This window comes from Budorcas taxicolor, chromosome 14 (assembly GCF_023091745.1).
Source record: "Budorcas taxicolor isolate Tak-1 chromosome 14, Takin1.1, whole genome shotgun sequence".
Classification (NCBI taxonomy): Eukaryota; Metazoa; Chordata; class Mammalia; order Artiodactyla; family Bovidae; genus Budorcas; species Budorcas taxicolor.
The window spans coordinates 20,546,693-20,555,535 of record NC_068923.1 but is presented as its reverse complement, the minus strand read 5'-3'; positions in this window follow the sequence as shown (position 1 = coordinate 20,555,535).

The following is an 8,843-nucleotide window of genomic DNA, read 5'->3' as shown; positions in this document are numbered from 1 at the left end:
GTTTAACTCCCTATATGTGTGTGTGAGTGGATCCCTACCAGGCCTACTCCTCTTATTCCTCACGTGAATGGCACTGCCAGAGTTAGTCGCTCAGTCGTGTCCTACTCTTTGTGACTCCATGGAATGTAGCCCGCCAGGCTCCTCTGTCCATGGAATTCTCCAGGCAAGAAGACTGGATTGGGTTGCCATTTCATTCTCCAGGGGATCATCCCGACCCCGGGATCAAACCTGGGTCTCCTGCATTACTGTCTGAGCCTCCAGGGAAGCCCAAACACCCAGTGCATGCCAAATTGCTTCAGTAGTGTCTCTTTGTGACCTTAGAGATTGTAACCCACCAGGAAATCCCCTGTCCATGGGGCTTCTCCAGGCAAGAAAATTGGAGTGGGTTGCCATGTCCTCTTCCAGGGGATCTTTCTCACCCAGGGCGTGAGCCCACATCTCTTATGTCTCCTGCATTGGCAGGCAGGTCCTTTACCACTAGCACCACCTCGGAAGCATCCAGTAGCACAAGTCATTCTCAGTTTATCCCCACCTCCATCCTGTTAGTCTCTGAATTCCATAAAGTCATCCTTTTGAATGACGGGGATAGCCATGAACTGCTCCCTATGCTCTCAGCCTTCACAGGATCCCTCATCTGGACAAAACCCTCTTTAATTGGTGTCTTCACCTCATCTTGACTGGTCCAGCCCAACTTTGACTGTACTTTAGAGTTCAGAGAGACTTTTCTGAAAGGCAGAGAATTGACCATGTCATCAAATAGCTTAAAAATCTTCCATGGCTCCTCTGTTCCTCTTTAGGAAAAATGATCAAACTTCATCCTTTTTTTCTTTGTTTGTTTTGTTTAATGCTTCATCCTCAGCCAGTTTCTTCAGCCAGGTCTCCCACTACTTTTGCAAGAACTCTTTTGCTCCAGCAATGTTGAATACTTGTAGTTTCTCATACATACCTTGTTCTGTGTATACGAAGGTTCACCTGCCTAGGATTCTCTGTCCACGCCCTCTCCACCAAGTTAATTGCATTTGTGCTTGCTATGTCTGTGAGGACAGCCATGCTTCATCCCTCTGGCATGGCTCTTATTCAGTGGTATGAGTATACCTTATGTGTTCACATGTCTTATCTTCACTAGACTGTGAGCTCCTTGAGGGCAGGGGTTTTGGTATATTTCATTCCTGTATGTAACTCTAACACCTACCAGGGGGACTTCCCTGGTGGTCCAGTAGCTAAGACTCCCGGCTCTCAATGCAGGTGGCCCAGGTTCAACCCCTGGTAAGGGAATTAGATGCCACATTCCTTGCAGCTAAAGATCCTGCATGCCACAGTGAAGATCAAAGATCCCTTGTGCCGCAACTAAGACCCGGTGCAGCCAAATAAATAAATAACCACATTTTAAAAAAATGTTGGGTTAGAAAAAAGACATTGGGTAAGTACCTCATTAGAAAGTGAGAAGAACGTTCAGTTCCTATCTGGAGGGATCTCCTGCTCCAGGATTTAGAGGCCTCTAGAGGTGGAGTGGGGCTCCCGCAGAGTTGCAAGCACACTGTCTACTGCGGAACACTCCTCTCTCTCTGGGAGAGTCAGCATCTTTGACGAGAACATAGACTTGTAGGGAAAGGTGGTGAATGAGAAAGAAGTGGGAAGTGAGAGGCCATGACTACCCAGTTAGCCGAGAAGCTCAATCGGTCCCAGTGGCGAACAGGGGAACCTGCTGTTGCACCTTCATAACCTGTTCAGACTGATAGACTGAGGTTATTGTGTGGGTAATGCATACTGCACAACCCTAGGGGAAGCTGTTTCCATGGGTGTCTCTACGAATGACTTCCTCTGTACCGTACTCAACATGTAGCTGTCCTGATTGTGATATATACAAGGCACATCTCTGTCTACTTCGGCAATTTAAAGGATCCAAATTATTCTTTTGATAATACAAATAGATAAATATTTATCGAATGCCCACCAGTTTTCATCTCAAAAACTTAAATGACTTTTATTGTATAGAGTTATTTCTAAGGATCTGTACATATTTTGAAGTACTTACTAGACTAATAGCATCACCATTCATTTATTAATTCTAATAAGCAACAATTGAGCAGCCAAGTTCCAGGCATGATTCAAGAGGTTGGATTCAACAAATGTGTTGAACAGTAACTATAGGTCTTATATAAAAAACTATAAATATTAACTGAGTCCTTCAAAAATAAAGAGTTTATAGGGGTTTCCCTGGTGGTCCCTGGTGGTCCCTGGTGGTCCAGTGGCTAAGGCTCTGAGCTCCTAATGTGCAGAGTTCGATCCCTGATCAAAGAACTAGATCTCACATTCTGCAGCTAGAGATCCCGAGGGCCAAAACTAAGACCTGGCAAAGCTAAATAATTAAATAAATAACTAAATAAAAATGTATGCATTTTTCAGTTTCTTTATGCCCCTTTACATATGAAGATAGTCTCCAAATTCTCCTTATTTCTCTTCAGTAGATAGACACTCATCTACTAAAACCTTGAAATGACATCTAATTCTTGCATTTCAAAAAATCCAATATACTAGGATGCCCCAGTGAATGGAAAGCTTTAACATACTTTTTTGCCACTCCTAGCTCTATCAAGAGAAGGGCCAGAAAGGTTAGTTGGCTTCTTTAAACGTCTCCTGGGAGTACTGGAGAAGCCACCTTTTGTAGAATAAGTTCGTGGCTACATTGTCCAGAAAAGAGGGTATAATCAGACTTGGATTCCTGAATCACTCTGTGGAAGAATGCTGATCTTCAACTATAGACATTTTGGACTGTTAGATGGGCAAGAAATAAATGAAAATGTTGGGGGGGCAGTTATTTTTTTTAACAGTGAGCTTTACTCTATGGCTTCATTGGAAAAGACCATGTGGCCATATTTACACCCCAAATTTATTGAGCTGCTCATACAAGTAACATTACATTCTCCAGAACCCAGTTAAGAATGGCTCTGTATCCTTGCTTCCAAGTTTTTGATGGCCTAGCTATGTGTGACTGTCACTGCTAGAAAAAAATCATTATGTTCAATTCCAGAAGCCGATAATTAGGCCTCTCAGGAGAAACCAGTAGACACACACAGACACACACACAGTACTATGTAGACTGTCAGGTAACTTTTACCGTTTTAACTATTGTCTTTATCTGCATCAGCACTCTTTTTTTAGAGCTATCTTTAAAAATTATGTATTTATTTTTGGCTGTGCTGGGTCTTCCCTGCTGCAAAGGCCCTCCTCTAGTTGCAGAGAGCCGGGGCTGCTCTCTAGCTGTGGTGTGCGGGCTTCTCACAGCAGTGGTTTCTCTTTTCGCAGAGCATGGGCTCTAGGGCAGAGAGGCTTCAGTAGTTTGGGCATGTGGGCTGAACAGCTGTGGCTCCTGGGCTTGAGAGCACAGGCTCAAGCCCAAGTGCACGGACTTAGTTGCTTTGCCACATGTGGAATCTTCCCGGACCAGGGCTCAAACCTGTGTCTCCTGCATTGACAGGCGGATTCTCATCCACTGCGCCGCTAGGGAAGTCCCCTCATTATTATTTTTTTAAGTCAAGAGGTTTAAAGAAGTCTGAAATAATAATCTTGACTATTCACAGCAACTCAGGAAGAATGAATGAGGTGACCCCAGGAAGGGAGGGGGGTAGCCTTTTTGTGGATTGTCATCTCAGTCTCTCTGCACTGATGGTCTTGTGACCTCAGGTGGCATGCAGCACTGAACCAGGCTTCTGTGTGTGCATGGCCCTCCAGCTCCTCCAGGACTACTCTGCAGCTAGCTGGAGGCAGGGTTTGCTCCTGGGATTTTGTGTGTGTGTCGTGATGAAAGACTGCAGCAGGGCTGAGTGAACTGTTCATTCTCCAGGGGATGGGGCTCAGGGTTCCCCCCCATACTCCCCACCCATCCCCCGCCCCCACCCAGGCCACAATTTTGTCCTGAGACAGGCTGCTCAGTCTTTCTGTTGGGCTGGCAATTTGAGGGAAGCTAGGGGCCAACAGCCATAACAGACCAGAAACTAGGAAGGTGAGTGTTGTTAAATTACAATAACATCCACGCTTCCAGGGAAGCTGCAAAAGTCATTCCTGTCAGATGTACTCAAAATCAACAGCCAAATTACTCCTGCCAAATGCTCTGAGCTACTGAATAAAGCCCTGTACTATTTAAATGGTAGCTCCAACCCTCTAGTACCATGCCTGAATAGTAATCATGAAAATTCTTATCAGTATCCTCTGTAATGCATGGTAATGATTATTTATTGATTGACTACCACAAGCAAGGTTCTCTTGCAAGTGCTTTAGGTGTGCTGGGATACTTGTCTCATAACAACCTTGCAAGGTTATAAGGAGTAGCCAGAAATAAGAGTTATCCCATCTGATAGATGGGGAAAGAGAAATTCAGGGCACATAAGCAACTTGCTCAGTGTCACCGCAGTGGTGATATCAATTTGATTAAAGTATATTCTTTAGAAAAAAAAAAAAAAAACTCAGGACTTCTCCATGGGACTTGCCTGGTGATACAATAAATGAGAATCTGCCTGCCATTGCAGGGGCACAGGTTTTATCCCTTATCTGCAAAGATCCTTTATGCAGTGGGCAGCTAAGCCTGGATACCACAACAACTCAGCCCGCGCTCTAGAGCCCATGAACCACAACTACTGAAACCCATGCACCCAGAACCTAAGTTCCACAACAAGAGGAGCCACCACAGTGAGAAGTCTCTGCACCTCAATGCAAAGTAGTCCCTGCCCACTGCAACTAGAGAAAGTCCGTGCAGCAATGAAGATCCAGCATGACCAAAAATAAATAAATAAAACTTCTGTTTGTAAAAGTTAATTACAAGCTCAGGGATATTTTAAACAAACTTTTTACTGGAAAAAAAAAAGTTATGATGGTAAAGATTAAAAATCAAGAGGTAGCTTCATTAAGCAACTCCTATCATGAGTAATTTGGAATGAAAGGGTTTTCGAATGATCTCTACCTTAGTTTCCTTAGAGAAGAGCCAAGTTCTTAATAAGCATGTCTGCAAAAGAGGAGGAACCTGGGGCTGAATCTTATTTATAGAGGCAAAGGGTTATTTTTATTTCAACCTCACAGTCTTACTCTCCTCTTGAATTTGCCAGTTAATGCAGGAATAGCAAATGATGTGGAGATGAAGTCTGAGTTGTCTAGGTCCGACTTGCCCTACTGGAAATCCTTAATTTAGGCGTAAGGAAGGTTTATGCAGGTATATGCTGCCATATAATAGCTCTAGTCCACAGCAGGATTTCATAGTCAAGCTGTGGAACAAGTATAGATAAATTACATTTAGGATAGTAGTCCTTAGGGCTTCCCAGGTGGCTCAGTGGCAAAGAATCTGCTTGTGAATGCTGGAGACTCTGGAAACAAAGATTTAGTCCCTGGGCTGGGAAGATCTCCTGGAGGAAGAAATGACAACCCACTATGTATTCTTGCTGTGAAAATCCCATAGACAGAGGGGCCTGGTGGGCTATAGTCCATGGGGTTGCAAAGAGTCAGACACAACTGAGCGACTAAGCACACACACTTAATAGTCCTTCAGGATCCCAGGGGACTAGGACTTCCACGGACACTAAAATCCACGAATGCTCGAGTCCCATATATGAAATGGCATATCATTTGCATTTGACCTACACACATACTTTAAATCATCTCTAGATTGCTTATAATATCTAATACCATGTAAATGCTATGTAAATAGTTGCAAATACAATGTAAATGTTATGTAAATAGTGCAGTGCATGGTAGATTCAACTTTAGCCTTTTGGAGCTTTCTGAAATGTTTTTTTTTTCTTTTTTTTCCCAAAATATTTTCAACATATGGTTGGTTTAATCCCCGATTCAGAATCTGTGGCTAAGGAGGTCTGGAGGTCAATGGTAATTGATTTAATTAAAATGGGGCAAGTTCATAGCCGTGCTACAGCCTGCTTGTACTTGTTCACAAAGCTGACTGCACACAACGCTTCCTAATTCTGCATTTAGTGACATCTCATTGGTATTTTTAAATCAGCCATTGCAGGAGTATTTACCTTATGTAAATTGGCAAATGCTATAAATCAGAACTTTTATTCCCCAAGAGGTAGTTGTTAAACATTCACCAGAACACTACTGGGTAGATTGTATCATTTGCTCAAAAATATCTGCTGTCAACTTATAGAATGAACTTATGGTTGCCTGTATAAACTGCTGTATTTAAAATGGAAAACCAACAAGGACCTACTGTATAGCACAGGGAACTCTGCTCAGTGTTATGTGGCACTGTGGCGGCGGAAGGAGTTCTGGGGAGAATGGAGACATGTATGACTGAGTTCCTTTGCCGTTCACCTGAAACCAACACAGCATTGTTAATCTGTCCTCGATCTTTTCCAGCATTAGGATCTTTCCCAGTGAGTCGGCTCTTTGCATCAGGTGGCCAAAGAATTGGAGCTTTAGCTTCAGAATTAGTCCTTCCAATGAATATTCAGGGTTGATTTCCTTTAGGATTGACTGGTTTGATTAAGTGACAAAGTTTAATTAAAATTCAGTCTTGTACCAAGGACCAACAGAAGGCATGGTCCCTCTATGAAAACCTCTCAATGGATGAAGGTGGCACCCATTAAATCTTTTCAACTGGACAAAATGACTCCAGGAAAAGAGATTATAAGTGTGGTTCTGCCACCAAAGAAAAATAAACTCAAATACTTGCAGCTAAGTCTAGAGAGAATCATAACTAGGAAAGAACTGGGGATGTGGCCATTGGCACAGGTTTGATTTGGGATTTTATCATTTGCAACTAAAAGCATTCTCTATAATAAACTGCATTATAGGTTTATTGGCAGGATAAACTGAGATTGTACACATAAAGCATTTAGCAAAAGATAAGAAATAGCCAAGAAATCTCAGTTAAAAGATTCAATGCTGGGATTCCCCTGGAAGTCCAGTGGTTAAGACTCTGCCTTCCAATGCTGAAGGGTGTGGTTTCAGTCCCTGGTCAGGGATCTAAGGCCCCACATTGCTGCAGTGTGCAGTCAAAAATGAAAAAGATAAAAGAGGCTCAAATATAATAATTTCACAAATGGAAATGACCCTGTACTGGGTCAGTATAGTAGGATGGAAATAACTTGGGTTGTAGAATCCTATAGGGCTGAGTTTGAACCTCTGCCACTTGACAAGCTGAATGGCATTGAGCAATTCACATCCAAACAAATTCTGGGCCTTGGTTGTTTCATCTACATAATGGGGATAATATGACTTCCTTGTAATGATTAAAAGAAATAATAAAGCATGAGTCATCATTCTTGGTGTCTAGTACACACTGGGCACCTCTCTCCTCCTAAATCACCTGGTACCAGCACCTAGTTGGTAAGAGGGGTTTATTGATTTCTGTCCAAGATGCTTTCTAATGAATAGTGTATGATTTTCTCAGTACTTGTTGTTTTGTCAGAATTTGAACACAAAAAGAAACTTAATTTGCTTTAGAAGGAAAAAGAATCACAACTAATAGCGACACCCATCTGTCCTGAGTAGTACAAAGCCCTGACTTGGCGAGACCATCTCTGACCATAAGGAGTTATCTATCCCACTTAACTCATAGTATTCCCACGGGTGACCTCTGTTGTCTAAGGATGGTCACTTGCCTACATCGGTACAATAAACTGAATTAAGGAGTATATATTCCAGTATATTCCATGTTTGGACTGAAGACGTCTCTCCCTTGCTGGCCATGAAGAAGAAAGCGTGAAGTTTCAGGACTGTTCCCTGCTGTCTTGGGACCGTGAGGGGCACCAGCCTTAGGCTGAGTCCAGACGCTGAGGACTGTAGCACATAGGAATGGAACAAAGTGTGTCTGTGACGCTGTCTTTGTGCTTGTAATCAGACTGCATCTAGATTCCCGTTCAACTTCTGGCTTTACAGTTACAGGAGGTAACGCATTTCCTTGTTTTTATGCCAGGCTATCAGTCAGTAGAAACTGATCAATGAGGAGTGTGCAGCAGCACCAAAGGGTAGGGTCCATGCCAGGGGTGCTGAGGGTCACAGACCAGAAGTCTAGTCACCTGGGTTCCAAGCTTGCTTCTACCTTGTACTAGCTGTGTGGCTGTTAGAAAATGACTCAGCCTCTCTCTGCTTCAGTTTCTGCATCTGAGAAGCAATGATAATAATAAATCTTATCTCATAGAGTTCCTGAAAGGATACATTTGCATAACACACAGTGCCTGGTGCACAGTGAGTTTTAATATAATCTGATGCTTTATCATGATCACCTCCAGATGCAAAGACCATTTAAGGATCCACAGAGTGATGCTGAACTGGAGCCCCCATTCTCTTCCTTTTTGTCCTTAACTACATCTCTTCATGATGTTGAGTTTTGTTCTCATTCCCTTTCCGGATCGCCTTTCCTTCTTTTGTCCCTTGCACTAGCTGTAATTGGCATTGATTTATAGCATTATTTGCGGTCTTTCAAAATAAGTAATTTTACATTTCTTCTTTTTAATTTACGAAGTCAAAGATAGAACATTTTATATTTGCTTCAAGAAAAAAAGAACATTTAGACTTGCTCTTTTTATATCCCTATTACATTCATCTGCTTGGCTTTGGTCCAGTGTTCCACTCTGTCAAAATCATTTTAAATCTTGACATTGTCAGTTATTGCCTTTGCCGTCTTTCCTGGCTTTACATCACCTGCCTTTTAAGCTTTCACCAAGCCCTTGACAAAACCTGCAATTTAGGACTACTCTATCAGTTATCAGGTTAGGTGTATGTGGTGGGAAACTCTAAATCAGTGCCTCTCAAGCTTTATTGAGTATACGAATTACCTGGAGAGCTTGTCAAAACACAGATTCCCTGGCCCCAGAGCAGCTCTGAACTGGTGA